The sequence below is a fragment of the Tamandua tetradactyla genome, chromosome 6, assembly GCF_023851605.1.
Source record: "Tamandua tetradactyla isolate mTamTet1 chromosome 6, mTamTet1.pri, whole genome shotgun sequence".
In the NCBI taxonomy this organism is placed as follows: Eukaryota; Metazoa; Chordata; class Mammalia; order Pilosa; family Myrmecophagidae; genus Tamandua; species Tamandua tetradactyla.
Genome location: NC_135332.1, coordinates 115,292,463 through 115,309,440, shown reverse-complemented (window position 1 = coordinate 115,309,440; position 16,978 = coordinate 115,292,463). Strand labels below are relative to the sequence as shown.

At 37.4% G+C, this 16,978-nt stretch overlaps 1 pseudogene; it reads left to right on the top strand.

Moving 5' to 3' along the window:
• Positions 1–8,269, top strand: part of LOC143686808 (solute carrier family 35 member F2-like) — a 51,911-nt pseudogene extending 43,642 nt beyond the window's left edge.
• Positions 8,270–16,978: the final 8,709 nt, after the last annotated feature.

The following is a 16,978-nucleotide window of genomic DNA, read 5'->3' as shown; positions in this document are numbered from 1 at the left end:
TGGGGTGTACACAGAGAATAACCAACTCCCACTCCAAGCAGTACTTACATAAAATATAAGTCCTCAAGCAGTGTCAGTTAGTCATTATCTCCACATATTGATATCTAGAACGGTTTCCTATATACAGGGGCATCCTATTATGAGCATAAAAATTTCTTTAGTTTATATTGCCTCTGGTTGTAATTGGAAAATGGCAATGACAGTATGTCAAAGCCCAGCTATCTTAGGCTTTACTTTTGTGGATGCATATGCAGCATAAGAGCGATGATGCTTTTTTTTTTTTTTTTTTTTTTTTTTTTTTTTTTTGTGGCCAAATCCTGCCATGGAATTAGGAAGGCAATGGAGCCAAAGACAAAGCTTGTGTATGTCTGTCCTGTGAGCATACCAAGTAGGGTAGAAAGCTTTACTGAGAGAAGGCTCAATTTAAAAGGTGACAATTCCTAAACTAATGCTTGTCACCAAAAGATGCTTTAAACACTTGTAGTGTAGTTAAGAGTACAGACTGAAGTTGAGTAGGGTGTGGTTGGGTCCTGGATCTCCTACTTACTAGTTACTTGACACATTTTTAGGGCAGTTACTTAACCTCCCTTTGTACTAGTTTCCCACCTATAAAAGTGGGATCTGTGAAATGGAAATAATGACAGTACTTACTATACTGAGTTAGTGTGAGAATGAATTGAGATAGCACAAGTAAAGAAGTAAAGCATTTAGAAGAATATCTGGCATAGAGAAGTTGCTCAGTAATTTTTAGCTTTTGTCATTGTTATATAGTGATTGATTGTATACAAACAAAAAAAGTAAAAATTAGTGGGAACTTTTAGTCATGTCCTCTGGAAATGGTCAAAGAAGCAGAGGAAGAAAACTGGAGTGGTCCCTTTGTTAAATGATGTCACTTACTGAAAAATCATTGATATTTCTCCAATTTTGAGGTCTGGAGGGCGATTCCATTCAGAGTGTCAATGGATAAATCTGCCAATGCAGAGCATCAGGGTCACTGATTTTCTTCTGTTACGGACATGCTGATGCCATCCATATAAGCCTTTTTCAGAAAAAGTAAGAATTGTGACTAGAAGAAAATATTGGTCTTCTGTGACTGAATGGAGCACTGCAATGCTCCAGGACATGACAGATATTGTCATTTTCATGACGTTCCAGTAATCACTATTATATGAGAGCCATGAACTCCATCAGAACAAAAGATTTAAATTGCTGTCTTTCTAGAAGTTTAACCCATAAATGGAAAAATATAAAATTCTTTTCTACTTTAGAAAGATTGTCATAGGTTTTCCAGAGGACAAGGCTTTGACAAATTTGACCATCAAATGGACATTTCACTCTCTCTGAGTAAAAAGGAAAACCACCCTGTTCTTGTTTGCTAGCTGCCGGAATGCATATACCAGAAACAGAAGCAGCTTTTAAAAGGGGGAATTTGTAAAGTTGCAAGTTTATAGTTCAAAGGCCGTGAAAATGTTCCAGTTTAAGCAAAGTCTATAAAAATGTCCAAATTAAGGCACCAACAAGAGGTTACTTTCATTCAGGAAAAGCTGATGAAGTTCAGGGTTCTTTCTCAACTAGAAAGGCACACGGCAAACATGGTGAAGTCTGCTAGCTTTCTCTCCAGGCTTCTTATTTCATGAAGTTCTCCCAGGGGCATTTTCCTTCTTCCTCTCCAGAGGTCTCTAGCTGTGTGGGCTCTTGGCTTTTATGGATTTTATGGCTCTGAGCTTTCTTCAAAATGTTTCCTTTTATAAAAGGATTCCAGTAAACTAATCAAGACCCACCTGGAATGGGTAGAGTCACATCTCCCTCTAATCAAGGTTAGTACCCACAATTGGGAGCACAACGGCTCTGTGGAGATAATCTAATCAAGCTTCAACCTACAGTATTGAATAGGGATTAAAAGAAACCACTGTCTCCATAAATGGATGAGGATTTAAACATGGCTTTTCTAGGACACATAATCCTTTCAAACTGGCACACACCCTCTGAACATTTGACCATAGTTCCAACACAGCCAGGCTTGCCTAGTGGAATAGTTTGACTTATGTGTTTAAGGTAAATATTGTGATTAAAAACTCTAAAAGACCACCTACAAAACAGGCTAAAAAATACACACAACTATTTTGGTCCACTGTCCTCTTTGGGAGAGGGGATCGCAGATGGATTTCAGTGTGAAGCTTCTAGTGCTAGGAGCATGTTTCTATAAGCTGGAGACAAGAGTTAAAGTTCTAACCATTTTTATCTGGTCAAAATTGAAAAGTTTGTAAGCTTGTCAAATATGGTAGTGCATACTTGGCTACACAGGGAATCCTGGTACAAGAATTCAGTTCAAAAGATGTTAGAGAATTCTGGTGTTACTTGGTAGAAGCTTCCTAGAATGGATTCTTTCAAATCCTGCCCAGATCCTCTTTCAGGAATGAAGGCCTTTTCCCCAGGCTACTGAGAAAGCTGCTGGGGCTGCTGCTAAAAGCACTTTTCTGGAATCACCTTGACTGGAAAGAACAGCCCAGCCCCAGAGTGATATGGAAATATCATGGCCTGGTCTCTAATCCCAACCCAGAATAACTATGAAGGGCCTGCCCAAAGAACAGCTGAGGCTTTCCTGGAGACTGCATAGCAGCCAGTCTCTTCCTCTGCCCAGTCCTACCTTCATCCCTGCCCTTCACAGGTATTGATCCCAGGAGCACTCCCTGATGAACTTCCCATGTGCTTATCATATTAGAGTGCTTCCGAGGATGCCCAGTTTATGATACACCCTCAATGAACAGAATGGACAAAGCAAAATTATTCTTTTCTTGCCACATACCCTTAGCAGTAAAATATTTAGCGCTAGTTACTAACTAAATGGAAATGCAAAATTGATTGTGGCAGAAGGTGACACATACACCTTGTCACGCACCACTGCACAACTACAGCTCTGCTCTCAAGCTCTTAAAGAACAGCACCGAGGTTCACTTCTGAACACAGTTTCCTTTTTATTTTGTGTGCACAGTTCACATTTCTTCTTTTTTAAATAATCAAATAATGGCTATTTTTATTTTTAAGTAACATAATTCTAGAGAAGATTGTTTTATGCTCTGCAGACTTGAAGTAAGTTTCTAATGCAGTAAAATAAATGGCATGCCACATTTTGTGTGTAAGTGTTTATGAGTATTTTTCACTGGGGAAATGGCCCATGCCTGTTATCAGATTCCCAGAGGAGTTCCTGTTGCAGAAAAGGTTAAGAACAATTGGTATAAAGTAAAATGAAAAGCAGAACTAGAATAATATCCTGGGCAGGAACCTTCTCTGTCCTGTGTGGGCATATGGATGATGTGCAAATGCTTGCTAAATATTGAGGGGCAGGGGGGAATTGCAGGTGGAGAGAGAGAAGTTCCTGTCAGAGAGGCGGGCTGCTGGCCTGGCCTGGCTCCAAGCTGCCAGCACCACCACCATCCATGTGCTGGAGCCTGAGAACATGCTTCCATTGCATTTCATAGAAAATCTCTGACCTTTGCTCGTTCTTAGTTCTGTTCTGCCTCTAAACCTCCAAACTACTGCCTTTGCAACATCATCTCTCATTTTGTTCCTTCTTATCCTTTAGGATGAGACTATGGCAAGTTTTGCCCACCTATGACATTGGCTTTGTACCTTTAGTCTGTTTTCTCACCCTGCCTCTGCTGCTTTATGCAAGCCCCTCTCACCCCTTTAATTTAGTCCTCCCTCCCCTAGCACTGCTCCCCAAGAGATAGTCCTTCCAGCCATTGGGATAGGAGGGTGAAGTAGAATGTAGGGGGAGAGTGTCAAGACATAGGGGCAGTAAACAGTATCAGGTTCTACATAGAGCATGGTGATAAAGGGCTAGAAATAAGCCCAGAAGATGGACATTTTGGTTTTTGTTGACTGTGCCCAGAGATGTTTAAGTAGGATTTGGAGGATAGAAGCCATGTTACTTCTAAATTTTTAAAAATGGAATTTTTCAAATATAACATAATAACCCCCCACGTTATCCATCACCCAGATTTAATAACAATGCACTTGTGGTCTTGTTTCATCAATGCTCTCACCCATTTCTCCTTGTGTTATTTTGGAATAAATCTCAGACATCATATTATTACATCCATAAGTATTTTAGTATGTATCAATACAAGATGAGGCTATCTTAAAAATATACAATTATAATACCATTTTACCATTATGTCAATAAATGAATAGTAATTTATTGATATAATCAAATATCAAGTTAATTTCTATAAATGTCATTTTCACAATTTTACATAAATAGCATAAATGGCCTTTTAAAACTTTGTGGGAATAAAAAAGTTCCATGCTTTGAGATTGCTTAATATCTTTGAACTCTCTCTTAAGTCTATGCTTCCCTTGATCTCTTTCTCTTTTTTCTTTCATTGCTATTAGTTAATGAAGAAATTGTCCTTAGAGTTTGCCATAATCTGGATTTGACTGATCCATCCCTGTGCTGTATTTTAACATGTCCTCTGTCATCTGTATTTCCTATAAATTGTAGTTGGATCCATAGGCTTGATCAGGGGAAACCGTATTTTGAGGATTGTGGGATAGATGCATGTTGAGAAAGTGAAGGTAGCAAAACCAAACCAGTTTTCCAGAAAGGTTGGCAGTGATAGAAGGAAGGAAGCTTTGTTGTGTTTTCTTAATGGGTATATGGAAAGTTTGTTCATGCTATCTAATAATAAGGGGAAAAGATCCAGATGATAGACATTTGGGAGAGAGGATAGATAGTTGTTTGTGAAGCATAGGCTCCGAACAGACGGAAGGAGGTAGAAATTAGTGAGTGGCTTGGCATGTATTCATCTATTCACCCATTTCTATTTTTTTGTATAGGACTAGGTACTGGTGATATAAATATAAATTTAGAAAGAATGAAATTAAATATTCTCTTCCTTCAAGGGTCTTAAGTGCTAGCAGAGATAGATACCGTGTGAACCAGTATGTGGATGAAGTGCTCAAGACAGTATCATAGGTATCTGCACAGGAAACAGTGGATGGCCTAAAGAAGGGAGGGGTCCAGTCTTCTAGTCTTTAATTTTGACTAGCCAAAATTCTGTGTGTTGAGAGATAGCAGCTCAGAAAAAGATTGGGAAAATGATGGGGATGAGTTGAGGGCCTTAAGGAACCATTGTTTCAAATGAAATCTCTTCTTTGAAAAAAAAAAATGAAAAGAGCTGAGCTGGGATGGGCAGTGATTTACAAAACTGCATAAAGTGATAATGATAGAATTTCACATACTTAAAGAGGGGCCTTAATTTTGGCTACTTACCTTTCTGGAATAACTGAGATGGTCCAGGCTGGCAACCATACTCCACTCTTATTTGTAAGAATTAGCCTGGATCCTAATTTATCCCCATGTCTTGGAATAGATTTTAAGTGAAGGGATGGATTCCTGGAGGTGACCAGGGCTGTGGGAAATAGGATGAAGTTACTGTCCTTTCACATGCTGAACTTCTGAACTTCAGCATCATTTGATTCTCTCTTTCTCACTTTACAGTCTATCATCTGATATGTTTTGTCCATTTTACCTCTAAGAACAGTGACTTTTAAATTTTTTTAACTGCAACCTACAGTTGGAAATATTTTCCATCATAATCTAGTACAAATGAATTTGTATGTGTGAATATTTGTATGTCTGAAAACATGTTTCACTGCATGATACTTACCTTTATTCAGTCTGATGCCCTCTGATATTTTATATTACATTTCTGTTTTCAAAAATATTAGTAGAGATTCATTTAAATCACTTCAGGATCCACTAATGAGCTGCAATCAGCAGCTAGAAAAACACAACAGCCTTATTTTCACTTTTCCCTCCTTTTGCTTTGCTGTAACTTTAGGATAGGCTCTTTGGTTTCTTGCTGGAATTTTTAAATAACTCTGTGGTATAATGACCTCCAAAATCTCCTAATCCTCAGCCAAAATTGTAGTGCTGTTTTCTTATGTGCATTTTTAATTGTCACTCTTTCTCTTAAACATAAAAGATTCCTAAATAGATCTGAAATATGGTAGTCCTTCATAATCTATACCCACACCTCACATATTCAATTGAATTCAGTGTTCTTTATTTTTCAGTAGTTGTGCAGTAGCCAAATTGATTACAAAGATCAGTTCCCCAAAGAAGTACAGTTAATTTGTTGATGTCTTTAGTGTTTCCTAAAAACATTATTTACTTTAATAAGTGAAACAACCCAAGGAAGTGTAAAGAAAGAATTCATAAATTTCCCTCAACCTCCGTTCATTTGCATCCCCTTGTTCTGCAGCACTGTTGAAGCACTGTAATCAGTACAAAGAATCTGGTATGCATTTTTGACACTTTCTCCATTCTTTTCCAAATATGTATATGTTTATATTATATATTTATATGTGTATATATAACTTATAAAGTTTCTTTTGTTTTTTCCAAAAGGCTGTCAGAATATGCACATTACTCAGCAACTTGCTTTTTTACTTGAAAACGGATGTCCTGTCAGGTTTATAGATATGGCTGTATTTTATTCTTTATAAAAAGAGGATGCAATTTTTTAGTGACCTTAATTTATCCATTTATTTCCCTATTGGTACATGATCAAATAGATCACATTTTTTTGCCATTACCAAAATGGTGCAACAGAATACCTTTTAATTATAATAGGATACATTCTCAAAAGTGGGTCACAGCATATACAAACTCTAAAGTTAAGTTTTAATAAATACTACCAATTTACTTTTCCAATATACTGTGGCATTTTTTCCCTTTCACTTACATTGTATGTGAATTTCCATTTCTTCATGATTCCACCACACTATCTGTTGCTTCCAGAATACTTTTTTCTGGCCAGTTTCTTTGATTTGCCAGTAATGATGTATTTTTTTTTTTTTGTCATTTATTTGTTGCCCATGTGGATTCCTCATCCTCTGTCAATTGCTTCCTCATGTTCTTTGAAGAATTTTCTATTGGATGGCTCTTCTTTTTAAAATCAATCTGTTGGAGTTTTGTTCACGTTTACTAAACATATGACTTTTACTTTAGTTTTGCTATCTTTTGCCATACAACAGTTTCAAACTTTCATGTAGCACCGTGGGACTCGGCGCCCAGCAGTTCTCCGGGAACGGGAACGGGGTTGGGGTGGGGGGTGGGGAGTGGCTTTCTGCACAGGAGGAAGGGCAGACTCTTCACCTGATTAGCAGAATGAATTCTCCTTTAAAGATTGTGACAGCTATGTTCTGAAAAGCCATACCCTTTAAAAACTGGATTGATAGAGGAATATTTTGAAAACCATTACTCTGGGTCAAATATTGTCCTTGTGTATATGGGGCACAGCCATCACCAGCCAGCATTTGGCTGAAAGATACAAAGTGAACACCCTAATGCTCCAGAGCTTTATCAGCTATTGCTTCTGTTCCTAATTTGTACAGTGATGCTGACATTTCGATCAGGCAGTGATAACCTTTTATACGTCTTAAAAAGAAAATGTTGGAAGTATATCCTGCTGGGACTAGCGGATGTAGAAGCGAATTACCTGATTGTCATAGCATACCCGTACACAATTCTAACCAGTGTCCAGCTTTTGGATCGCTGTGACATTCCTGTGTTGATGGCTCTCTTGTGGTTTATAATCTATGCAAGATTCCAAGTGGTCTGCTTCATCGCTGTGGCTGGCTGGCTGTTGGGTGTAGGAACCATGGTTGGTGCAGACATATGAGCAGGAAGGGAAGACAATTCAGGTAGTGATGTACTGATTGGTGGCATCTTGGTTCTTCTTGGAGCCTCTCTTTATGCCATTTCTAATGTCTATGAACAGTAAATGCATAGCGAGGAAACTGAGCAGAGTTGTTTTTAGGAATGGTGGGCTTATTTGGAATAATTATCAGCAGCCTACAGCTATTGAGTGTGGAATATAAGGATATTACCAGCATTCACTGGGACTAGACAGTTGCTTCTGCTGTTTGTGACATTTGTCCTCTGTGTGTTTTGCCTGTACAGCTTAAGCCGGTGATTCAAATCACTAGTGCCACTTCTGTCAACCTAAGTATCCTTACAGCTGACCTCTACAGTCTTTTTGTTTGTTTGTTTTCTTTCTATTTGGCTATAAATTTTCAGGGCTCTATATCCTGTCTTCACCCATCATCACGGTGGGCTTTATTCTATACTGCTCTACCCCAGCCCCACAAGGCAGAGCTGGCTGAAAGCCGCGTGCCACCTATCACCTGCACTGGGATCATCAACCTAGGGCTGAAGATTGAGGAGACCCTCCAGGAGTCCCACTCTGCAGTCTTCTAGCTGGAGAAGGAAGTGCACATGGATACGCCACAGGCTTCCTGGGAAACTGGGCTGCTATCGGGATAAAGCAGAGCTCACTGACTGCTGAAGGGACACTTAAGAATGATCACACTCGGAGTAAATGCTCTGCAGCATTGGATTGGGTCCAGTGGTTAGATTTTAGAAAGAAACACAAAGCAATGAGTCAAAAGTAAAAATACCAAACTAGAGAAGAACCCAAGGCTAGAATTGTTTCCATGTGTTTGAGGACCAGTACTTGTTAGTGTCAGGGAGATAAGGTGCGGGTAGGCCCCCCACTGGGAGCTCAGAGGCAAAGTGGAAGCAGCATGGGGGCAGCCTGAAAGCAGCTGTCCAGGCAGGGCTGGGTGGAAGGAATAGGAGGTAGTCCAAGGTGGTTCTGGAGTAGGTTTCCTCAGTTGGAGGCTTCTGGTTTACATCCTGACCACTGGCTTGGGAGCCTTTAATTTACAGATGAGGCCTGGTGACTAATTGCATATGGGGAGGGTAAGGGGGTGAAATGGAAAGAGAGCAGCACTCAAAAATCCTGAGATACAAGTGAGAGCATAGAAGCTGGAGTAAGTAAACCCAGTTATTAAAAGAGGGCACTATGCTACTTCTTACCAAATATTTGTAATGTGCCATGAGATTTTTATGATACTTCAATACAAAGTATTGATATGTAGCATCCTGGTAACATCAACCATCACTATGCCATTTTGAGAAAACTCTGGGTGTATTATTATTTGGCAAAAATACAGTAAAGAAATTGAGAGTAATTATTCATATTATTGAGAGATTTTGAATTAAAAAAATAAAACCTTTTCATAGTTAATCATGTTTGTCTTTTCCTTTATAGCTTTAGGGTTCCTATTTTGTCTGGGAAAATTTTACCCACCCAAAGCTTGTACAAATGGTAACTGTTTTAATTTCCTAGACTGCTCAAACAAATACAATGAAATGGGTTGACTTAAATATTGGGAATTTATTAGCTTATGGTTTTGAGGCTAAACGAAAGTCCAGATGAAGGCGTCATTAGGCAGTGCTCTCTTCTGAAAGACTGCGGAATTCTGGGGCTAACTGCTACAATCCTTGGCTCCACTGTCACATGGCAGGGTGCATGGTGGTATCTCCTGTGCTCTCCCGTCTCTTCCATGTTCCATTCATGTCCAGCCTCTTGCTTGCTGAGGCTTTCACTCTCTGTATCTGAATTTCATTCCACTTATGAAAGACTCCAGTAATAGAATTAAGACCCGTCCTGATTGAGGTGGGTCCACCTTAACTAAAGTAAACTAATCAATAGGTCCTACTTAGAATGGTTTCACACCCACAGTAATGGATTGGGTTTAAGAACATGTTTTTCTGCGGTACATACAGCTTCAAACCACCACAGCTTAGTTTTCTTTTTATTGTTTATGCTTGAATTGTTAATCCATCTGGAATTAATTTTATATAGAATATATGAGCACAATTTAACTTTGTATTCTTCTAGCCAATTACACTAGCACTATTTATTAAATAAACTCTATGTTCCCCACTGAATTGAAATGCCACCTTTGTCATAAATTAAATTCCCAAGTATATTAGATTTTTGGTCTTCCTTTTCTGTTCCACTCATTTCTGTGTATATTCCTATGCCAAAAGCACACCGTTTTGATTAGAGTGATCTTATAGTAATTTTTTATTATTTGGAAAGTCAAGACCAGCCTTACTGTTCAGTTAAAAATTTTGGTGGATATTCTTGATCATTTTTATTTTATAGGAACCCTGAAATAATTTTACCTGATTCTCTTACCACTCTCCCATCCAAGACACCTTGATTGGGATTACATTACTGTATAGATATATTAACATTTTTTTAAATTATAATTTTAAAATATTAAGTCTTTCCATCTTTGAACATTGTTCTAGTTTATTAGCTGCCAGAATGCAATATACCAGAAACGGAATGGCTTTTAAAGAGGGGAATGTAATAAGTTGCTAGTTTACAGTTCTAAGGCTGAGAAAATATTCCAATTAAAACAAGTCTATAGAAATGTCCAATCAAAGGCATCCAGGGAAAGATACCTTGGTTCAAGAAGGCCATTGAAGTTCTGGATTTCTTTCTCAAGTGGAAGGGCACATGGTGAGCACTGTCAGAGTTTCTCTCTCATCTGGAAAGGCACATGGTGAACACGGTCAGGGTTCCTCTCTCATCTGGAAGGGCACATGGCAAGCATGGTGTCATCTGCTAGCTTCTTCTGCTCTCTCTGAATCTTTCTTTCTCCAAAATGTTTCCTCTTTTATAGGACTCCAGAAACTAATCAAGACCCACCCAAATGGGTGGAGACATGTCATTACCTAATCCAGTTTAACAACCACTCTTGATTAAATCACATCTCCAGGGAGATGATCTGATTACAGTTTCAAAGATACAGTATTGAATAGGGATTATTCTGTCTTTATGGAATGGAATTTTGATTAAAACATGGATTTTCTAGGTCCAAACATCCTTTCAGACCAGCACAAACATGTTATATCTAGCCATATGTTTTGGTTTATAACATTTAATAGCACTATATTCCTTAATATGCCTCCATACTTCTCAAGTTAAATTTGTTCTTAGGTATTTTATAGTTTTTGTTGTGATTGGGAATGAGATTTTTATTTCACCTGGGATTACCTATGCCCTGCCTTCATTTTCAAGTCATTATTACTAATTAAAAAAAAATTCCAAGAAAATGGTATCTTAAGAATATACATGGAATATTACCATCTTCCTCTTAACTACATCTCTGAAATAACTCACCTATCAGGTCAGGCACATTTGCCAAACCCAGAAAGTTCATTGGAAACCTTGAGTTTCCTGAGAACTTTTTGGGAGACAGCAGACTATGGACTTCATCTTCTTGAATCTGAAAAGAACACATATGTCAGTGACAGAGGAAAAGCTTGCCCCTCTTTAAGGTCTGGGAAAGTAGAACCACAAATTAGTGGTTCCTTGAGGGCACCCGGGAGGTAGAAATCTGCACATTTGCTGATCCTACTAACTCCATAGGACTTGCAGGGACCTTCACTGGGGAGCAGAATTACCCACACATCCTGAGGTTTGGGAGAGTACCTTTACTAGTACCTGGAAGCCCTGATAGTAGAGATAATCTTCCAGTCCTTGAAAGAAGGCAACAATTGCACAGTTTATTTATCATCAGCCCTCCAGAACAGATTCACCATTGACATCTGTCACTCATTTGTGTCTGTTTGAGAGACCTTAATAGCCTGATTTGCATGGATCCTGAAGGAAAGCAAAAGCCATACACAGGCAAAGAAAAATTATAATTCATGTAAGTAGAGTTCAGTAAACTGAAGGAGGACCAGCAAATTAAAATTGAGAAAAGTCCAGTGACATAAAATTTTGATTAAAAAAGCAAAAACAATGTTGAGGAGTTGAATTTGGAGCATAGAAAATAACTTTCTGGAACTAAAAATGATTATTATCAATTTTCTTAAACATGTAAGCTGAAAAAAGAGGATGGTTACTTCTAGGTACCTAATTAGTGGTTTGAAAGATCAACTAGAAGATCCTTACCACATAGAACAAAATAAATAGACTGTGCTGGTTTGAATTCTGTTATACCCCAGAAAAGCTTATGTTCTTTTAATCCATCTCTGTGGATTCAGACCTATTGTGGGTGGGATCTTTTGGTTAGATTATTTCTATGGAGATGTGACCCAGCTCATTCAAGGTGGGTCTTAATCTCTTTGCTGGAGATTTTCCTTTATGAGAGAATCAAAGACAGATGAAACGAAGAGAGAGAAGAGCAAAGGAAAAGTGGTCCAGGACAAGCAAGAAGGCCCCACAAAAACTAGAGAGCTATTTTGAAACCAGGGCCTGAGAGAGAAGAAACAGCAGACATTGCCATGTGCCTTCTCATGGAACAGAGGAACCCCGGACGCCAGTAGCCTTTCCTCACAGAAGGTATCTTCATTTTCAGGCCTTAATTTGAACATTTTCATGGCCTTAGAACTGTCATTTATAACCTAATGAAACCCCATTGAGAAAGCCAACCCATTTCTGATATATTGCATTCCAGCAGCTTTAGCAAACCAAAACATAGATGGAAATCGTAAGGCAAATTTTTAGAAATTTACCTGTATCCCAAAGACCTAATAAGGTGCTCATACTACATTAGTATTCAGATATATAAAGCAAAAAGAAAATCTTTCAGAAATATAAAATGTCTACCCAGTTACCATAGGAGACTTTAATATACTTCCTACTGAATTTGCAGGTGTAGTAAATTAAAATAAGCAAATAAACAGAGGATATGAACCAGATAGTTTACAAGTTTGAATTTGGAGAATATGTACATTAATATAAAGTGTTTTACTCTACAAAGTGTGTATGCCTTTTTAATTTTTCATTGAATGCTGATAAAACTGTATCATGTAATTGACCAAAAGGAAAATTTTAGCTAACTAAAAGAATTAGTGGTTTTACTTGTTATAATAAAAGTATACATATTAATCAAAAGATGACCAAAAAACTATTAAGTATTAGAAATGAATATATCCATAGCTAGTAACTAAAGGAGGAAATAAAATTGAAAGTGAAAATCATTCTGGAAGTGATTATAGTATTAACAACAAAACAAAGTTAAAAACTTACTGAATTTTATTAATGGTGTCAAGTGCCATTTCTATGCCCTTTTATTTAGATGATCTCAACCTTTAAAATAATATTAGGAGTTATGTATATTATTATTCCCATTTGACAGGTGAGGGAACTACATCACAGAGAGGTTAAGTAACTTGCCCAAGGGAGTATAAGAAGTGGCAAGAGTTGTGATTCCAAGTCAGGGAATATGGCATTAGAACCCATGCTATTAACTACCATCCTGTAAGAACACTTCATAAAAACCTGTTCAATATATTAAAATGAATTCGGAAGTCATGTATGGAAGATATAAACTTATATATGGAAGATAAAAACTTAAACAATTTTTAATTTAAATATTAAAAGTAGCAATACATTTGAAAATCTAGAATAAATTAATGCCTCTCTAGAAAAAATGACCTAAAAATATTGATTCAGAAGAAAGGAAAACCCTGAAAAGGCCAGAGACGTAAAGAAGGTTAGAAAGGTAAATAAAGATCTATATTTTTAAAAAGACATCAGGATTTCCATGTCAACCAAAATGGAGTAAGCCCACAACACCCTATTGCGCCCTTGTATGACAACTAAAAATTTTAGACAAAATACAAACAGGAGCCATATGAGAACTCAAAAAGGTAAACAAAAGCAGGCAGATAGGGAAACAATGTCAAAACCTGAAGAAGCAACTTTTATAGAGGTAATGCCATTTTCCCCCACTTTGTTCTCTCATGGCTTTGAGAGTTGCAGAGGCACAGGTAGGCAAAAAAAAAAAAAAAAAAAAAAAAAAAGGAAATTGTCTTTCTGGCCATAAAACTAGGAAAAGGAACCAATGCAAGTTATAGAGCATGGGAGTAAAACCCCTGTTTTTTCTCTTTTTCTGTTATTGCTCCCTGCACTGAAAGCAGACACAGTTGAAGAGCTATGGGACAGAAGGTGAAGACCTCTAAAACTCTGAGAGAAACCCTGTCTTCTGGCCAAAGGAACTTGGAAAAGGAACCCCTGTGGTCTAAAAAGAGTGATGAAAGACCCAATCATTTTTTTCCTCTTTACTCTTTCTGCTTTGCCTCAAGGACAGGCCCCAATCAAGGAACTGCAGTTGCAGTTCTAAGAGAAACTGTACTTTCAGCCACAGGATAGAGAAAAAGGGCCACTGAGAGCCAAAGTGCAGTGAGAATCTCAAAAAAGGAGAAAGTTGGAGAATTTGCCTAATTCTTTGTATGAATTGGCAAAAGCAAACAGCCTGTGCCCACCCATGAGCTCTGCATATACAAGACAGACCCCCAAGAGCATAGCAAAGGCTTTGAGAATTGAACTGCTATATAAATTGCCCAATTCCAAAGTAATGCCTGACTGATGCATGGGTAAGCCCCCCAAAAACAGGGCTGATACTTGGAAATGAAAACTGACATTGGATTCATCACACTCCAGTAGATGAGACGAAACTTGCAGTCTGAAACTAACCACATTCATTGACTGCTAAAACAAAAAATCAACCTTCTCCAGAAGATATTTACAGGACCCAGAATTTTGCAACAAAGTAATCTAAATATCTAAGATAGAATCCAAAATTATTTGACATATAAAGAATAAGGAAAATGGGACCTATTCTCAAGGGAAAAGCCAATTGATGTATACCAATCCTGAGATGACAGAAATGTTGGAATTATCAGATAAAGACTTTGAAAGAAGGTATTACAATTATGCTAAAGTGATGTAAAGGTAAACACTCTTTAAATGAATATAAAGATGGAAGTTCTCAAGAGTGAAAAACTGATGGAAATTTTAAAGCTGAAAAATACAATATCTGAAATAAAAATTCACTCTATTGGCTCAGTAGCAGAATGGAGATGATAGGGAATGAACTAGTGAACTTGAAATAGGTCACTAGAATCCAATCTGAAGAATGGAAAGAAAATATTTTTTAAAAAATTAAGAGAGGGACCTGTGACACAATATTTAAAGGACTAACAGTCATGGCATTGGAGTTCAAGAAGAAGAAAAATAAGAAATATGTACAGAAAAAAAGAAAAAAAACTGAAGAAAAGGCACCAAACTAGATGACACGCTAACCTTTAGAGAAAGAATAATTTCCATACTTCTCCAATTATTTCAGACCATACAAAAAGATCTTATATTCTCCTATTCATTTTTATTAGGCAGCCTAACATTAAAATCAATATCTAAAGTTTAAAAATTCTCATAAATGCACATGCAGGAATTCCAAACCTTTAAGGGAGTTTGATCAGTAAATCAAACCTGTTAGTGTATTAAGAGACTAATACACCTTGACCAAATAAGATTTATTTCAGGAATGCACGCATGGTTATATCAATATAGAAGTCATTACACCAAAAATTTAAAGGAGCAAAACTACATATGACTGTATCATGAAATGCGAAACAAAAGCCTATGTTAGAATTCAGCAGCATTGAAATTGTAAATTCAATAATGGTACAAAAAGTTAGGAATCAACTAGGGAAAAGAGCCATATGAAATACAGTGAACATACAAAAAGATAGATTGGGAAATTCAAAGTATTTAATATTGACTGAGCAATCTTCAAGCTTTCAAATTGAACTGTTGACCCTGTAGTATAAAGGGATCTGGTGGGCAGCACTAAAGCCTGATCAGGAACTGGAAACAAGTATGTTAGAGTCTTTCCTCAAAAGTCATCTTCAGAAAGATTTTAGTGTGCATCTTTCACCTGGGCCATCAGATCCTCCAAGTGTTAATGTCTATTTTTGAAGGTTTTTTTAATGATGTCTCTTTTTTCTGCATTCTGAAGCCAAGCCCAGTAAGAGAACATGAGAGCTCTGGATTGATCTCTTTGATAAAAGCTGCCTGAGAAATGCAGAACCTGCCCTGCCAACTCTCTTTCTGAAAAGTTTGCCGAGTACTTCGGGTTACATGCAGGGTGTCTAATACATCTCATTAAAGGGACTTTGACCCACACGATGTGGAGCCTTTTACAAAACTAATTAATGGAAGAGAAGGCACATATTCTGATATTTTTGCTCTAAAGCAGGGATTTAACAATATAATTAAACATCTTTTGCTATATTTTTATACAAATATTAAAGAAAAAGATAAACAAGTAATCCCTGTATTTTGACTGGTAGATCCTGTTGGGGAAAAAAAAGAATGAAAAGATCATGAAAGTTTCCTGCCAGAAAATATCGTTTTTATTCCCCCCCATAAAGAAAAAGGTAAGGTGGTGGTTGGAGAAACCTTGTTGTTTTTTTCTCTTTTTTAGTTGTTTAATTATCTTGATAAAAATACTGAGATGAAGCAAATTGGGAGGCATTCCAGTGGGGAGGGGTGAGAGTGGCTCAGAAGAGGAATGCTCCATGTCGTTTAGTCTACAGAAAGACCTGTGTATAAGACCTGGCTGGCTTCCCAAATCCTCTGGAACTAGCTGGATGCTGCAACATTGCCAGCATGCTGTTTGATAACTAAGATCAGTCTGCATAAGACTTGATTTATATAATTCAATTCATTTTGAAGCTGATTTTTACTATCAGTCTCATGCTTATTAAAATGCACTTCCTTTGACCCAACCTGCTGAGCCAAGAAAGACCTGCTCACTTCCTCTTACCGATCAAAAACGTGTGGATAGAACTTAAACATCATGAGAATCAAAGGGTCTCTGTCTTTTTCTTTTTTAAAATGTTGCATCAGTTGGAATATTGAATAGTATTATCAGTCTTTCTAGTTCCTATTCTTAAACAATGAAGATCGAAGCTAGCTAGAAATGATCATTAGAGCCACAGTTCCAGAAGGTTCTCAGACCATCTTTCTGTCTGCGGGTTAAACTATCTATATTACCCATTATAATAATGGGAACCTTATGCAATTCTTAATAGGCAAATGATTAACTGTGGTCATTCAATTTTAACTTAATACATTATGAAGTATTCCTATTTGCAGCTAAATTATCTTTGCAGGCAGTATTCTTTATCTCAGGTGTGATTATACAGCAATACCCAGTCAAGTTAACTCTAGCATTTTTTTCACTAACTGCCCCTCACCCACCAGCCAATTTATCTACATAATTCATCTCTCCATCTGTACCCTTGATC